Raw genomic sequence first — 5,000 nt, forward strand, 5'->3', positions numbered from 1 at the left:
TTTATTTTCTAAAATATGCATCGTTTCTTTGTGCTTCCTCTGCCCGACACTTAACACCGTTTATTCTGAACTAATGCATCAAAGTTTGAAGGAAATGATTAAGTCTCATCAAACTTAAAGTATTGAATTCAGAAATCTGAGAACAATATCAGGTCTTGTTAATCCTGACTAACGAAAAATAACTTCACCAACCAACGGACTTCCAAATATGGACATCATCTTAGGGACAACACTTGATCCAAAAACAAGTTGGATGCCACATTTCGATAAAATTTTCCAACATCCCGTTAGGAAAATCTTCTTATGAGAATATGACAATGCACCTCAATTATTTCTAACTGAAGATCTTTTGGTACCTCTTAGAGTACCAATGCTTCGGAAAACTGCAACAGCTTTCTCATGGTATATATGTCAGACGGTCAATCTCTTGAAATTGTACCTTTAAAGTTTCATTTGGCTTCTCGAGAAAAGGTTAAGGCTGAAAATATGGAAAATCACTCTATGGAATATGGAACGCCGACGTCCCTCAACAACAACTACTAACGGAAGGCAGCTGTGGATGTAGTTATGGCGCCGAAGGGACGCTGCTACCTCAGCAATGCCTACTGTGTGCTACGTTGGGTGCACTGATGGCACTACGCCATATAGGATTTTCTAAACTTCAACCTTATCTGAAATCACAAGTCCTGAATAATGGAGAAATAAATATTTTCATAACTTTATAAATGTTGTGTATATATATATATATATAATATATATATATATATATATATATATATATATATATATATATATATATATATATATATATATATATATACACACTTTAATCAGGACCAGAATGCTGCGGTGACCTTGGAATTTCAGAAAGATTAAGTCTTGCAATATTAGAATGTTTAACTTCAATTCACTTATATATATATATATATATATATATATATAATATATATATATATATATATATATATATATATATATATATATATATATATATATATATATATATATATATATATATATATATATATATCACACTTTAATCAGGACCAGATGCTGCGGTGACCTTGGAATTTCAGAAGATTAAGTCTTGCAATATTAGAATGTTTAACTTCAATTCACTTATATATATATATATATATATATATATATATATATATATATATATATATATATATATATATATATATATATATATATATATATATCTATATATATATATATATATATATATATATATATATATATATATATATATATAATCACACTTTAATCAGGACCAGAATGCTGCGGTGACCTTGGAATTTCAGAAAGATTAAGTCTTGCAATATTAGAATGTTTAACTTCAATTCACTTGCCTTCTGTATTTCGGGCATATGACAGGCCGATTTTAATGTAGCGTACAAATACGGATGACATCACGAACTTTATTCTACCTTAAGTCAGGAGACACATCTCGTTGAAATAAAAGAGTTTAGAAGCGAAGGCCATTAAAAGAAAAAAAGACAGTTTCCTTTTCCCTTGGTACCAGAAGGTAATGTTTGTACAATTCATCACTGGCTCAGCCATCCTCACTTCCTCCCCTTCGCCTACTATATCGCAAAATCTATATTCTCACAAAAAAACGAAAGAAAAATAACGAATCCTTGTTTTTTAAGAATTTCTTCTCTGACTGTTACCTTCCCTTTGCTTATCCAGGCTTAAGCATTAGGCTCTGAGCAAGTGTTTGTATTTGCATAGGTGAAAAGGTAATCTTTCATTGTAGTTTTTTTTAGTTTTTCTTGTTTTTTTATTTGATTTGCATTATTTCCAAGCTGTAAATGAGTACTAGCGTTTGCGAGGATTGAGAAACTGGGATTTCGTACATTCAAGTGGCCCTCCCTCCCCTCTTCAGATTGGAAGCTCATGTATATTCACCAACAAGAAGCTACAAATGTCCTTTCAATCCAGCTCGATCGCAGGTATGTCGAACTGGATATCAAACAATATTTGTAGCTTAATGTTTGTGAGTATAAAAATGCCAAGTTGATGTGATAAAAATTCATATACATACATACATACCTCTAGCGTCCTTTCTTCTGTGTAAAGGAACCACTATTTATTTCGTTCATTCTTTAGAGGGCTTCTCCTTAGGTAGACATGCCTAACGTACCTGCTTAAATATACGTTCACAACCATGCCGCAGAATTTCATTTGTAATCCTGTCAGTTTATGGTACCTTGATATTCCTTGGTCTGTATCTTGCTCTCACTAGAATTTCAGTGATCAACCTTACAAGAAATCCCAAACTTCAGTCAACCCTATTGCCCCTGGCTTCATTCTGCTCTGCCTCTAAATACTTTAGGGCTTCAAAATAGTCGTTTCTTTAAAGAAAGTAATACATTTTTTTCAGGCACCCATCTCTTTCTATGCACTATATCAAGATCTGTCTCTCTCAACCCTTTTTTCTGCATATCGCTCTCTTAAGTTACAGCTATAGAAAACGCTTGAGTTTATTCCTACAGTTAAAACTACACCCCCTTTTTTCGCTTTTTTTTCTATTCATCTTCCTCTATACTGCCACTAGATTCTCATTTTAATTTGTAACAACTCTTCAAACGATTTCCTTTCGTTCTTACGCAAATGCAGAATACAGTAGAGGTCGATGAAAAATATAGTCCTACGACAGTATAGGAGAAGCCCCCTAAGGCATGAATGAAATAAATAGTGGTTCCTCTACACAGAAGAAATGACGCAAGAGGTATGTATGTATGTATATGCATTTTTATTACGTCATCTTGACATTTTTATATTCACATACATTAAGCTACAAATATTGTTTGATATCCAGTTCGATATACCTCAGATCGAACTGAGTCTGAAAAGACATTTGAAGCTCATTGTTTGTGAATATATGTGAGCTTCCAATCTGAAGAGGGGAGGGAGGGCCACTTGAATGTACGAAATCCCAGTTCCTTAATCCTCGCCAACGCCAGTACTCATTTACAGCTTGGAAAGCCTGGAGCGATCCACGGATCAGGCAAACGTCTGCCGGTTCTAGGTGCAAGCCTACGGTAAGTATGTCTACCATCTCCTGAGTTACGCACCATTCCATTCCTAAAAATCCTTTTCTTGGATTATTTCGTCCTTTACTCTCCTCTTCGATCTCCTCCTCCTCTCTCTTCTTCTTCTCTTCTCCTTCTTCTTCTCCTCGACAATTTGTTTCCGCCATTATCATCGAACGCGTTCCAGAGAGATAATGGTCTCATCTCATTTTCAAGGATGCTGCAAACATTTCATTGGATTCGTGTTTATAAATTTTTAAGAATTGAATTTTTCATATTTTTTGTCCTGGGGTTGAAATGAAGGACGTTTCACAACCATTATTTTGTTGCCATGTCTCCAATTTATTCATTTTTTTTATCCTTGCGTTATGTTTTAAAGAACTTGACCTCCCTCCCACTCCAACACCCCTCCCTCTCTCTCTCTCTCTCTCTCCATTAGAATTCGTCCGGTGCATTTCTGGTATTTGTATTAATGCATTACACTGAAGGAAGAGCGAGTAGGTCTAATGGTAGCATGGACAGGCCATTAAAAGCTTACTAAATGTATTAATAATTCAGATTTCGATAATGGTTCTTGGTTTTTGCGCTTGATTAATATTGGCGCTCATATCTTACAAAATAAATTTAAACAGACATAATTATGTATATATACGTAAATACTACATACACGCACACATATATACAAATGTATGTATATATGTATATGCATTATTATAATGGTGTATTATATATATCTTATATATTATAGTTATTATTAATATAGTATATTCTATATATAATACTATTATATAATACTATAATTATATATATTATAAATATAATATAATTGTGGAAAGTATGACACAACAATCATGGACCCATCAAAAGTGACCCGAAAATCAAGTGTAATTTTTGTAAATGAAGATTTCTTTCTATAGACATCATATGAGAAGTCTTTCGTTGAGAGAACTGTTGCACTTTATTTTTGCCTGCTGGTTGTACTTTATACATTGGGATGTGGCTCACCACATCTGTCCTAAATTATAGTATGAGGAAAGTACACTGAAATGTATAAATACGGTAGTTCTTTATTTTAGGCAGTGGAGACTTTTGAATAATATAATACAGTGAACAAAGATGAATGGAAATGTTGCTGATACTGATCATTATCAACCAAGAAACTTCTGAAAAAAAAACACCGAGGTAACAATATTAAATCTTAAAAGTAATGGTATAACAATAATTTCCTAATACTGACTGAAAATTGTGATTAATCGCTTCTTGCTAAGCATTTTAAATGGCATAAAACGGATTTTCTTCCTGCGAAAACTACAAGATTTCCTTCTCTGAACAGCTGTGTGGTGATAACATAAATTAATATAATTACTATTTTTCTAGTATTGTCCTGCTTTGAAGTACCGTTAATCAACCTATTGCGAGTAAAGTTTACTTTTCAATGAAAACATGATCAACAATAGGAAAACACCTAGATCACATTCTTCTGAGATGCCACATTACCACACAATCCAGAAAAGGGAGTCCTTCAGGGCTTTTAAAATAATTTTGACAATTGTAACTAATTTCGGAATTGAAACCATTCAGGCAGGCAGACAGACAGACAGGCGGACAGAGGCCCTAAGAAATACATTTTTAGAGGCAATCCTCAAAACAATGAACTCAAAGAAGTCTAATATTAACAACGTTTTTCAGATCACAATACATTCAAAGAGGCATGCATTCCCCAAAGCAAAGGAAATGATTACAAACTTGGTACAGACGGAGAGATTGAAAAATCTTACGTTTTAGTACTTTTTATTCAAGAAAAGACAAAACCACAAAATTGTGATCAAAAGCTACTCCAAGAGAAAGAAGCCGCTGGCGAGAAGTCAGAAATAGTACTGTAGCTACATTTCCTAACAAACTTTTTTAATGACGCAAACAAAGCCTTATGAATATCTAAAACAGCCCGTAGACAAGGAA

Source organism: Macrobrachium nipponense, chromosome 3, assembly GCF_015104395.2.
Source record: "Macrobrachium nipponense isolate FS-2020 chromosome 3, ASM1510439v2, whole genome shotgun sequence".
Lineage (NCBI taxonomy): Eukaryota > Metazoa > Arthropoda > Malacostraca > Decapoda > Palaemonidae > Macrobrachium > Macrobrachium nipponense.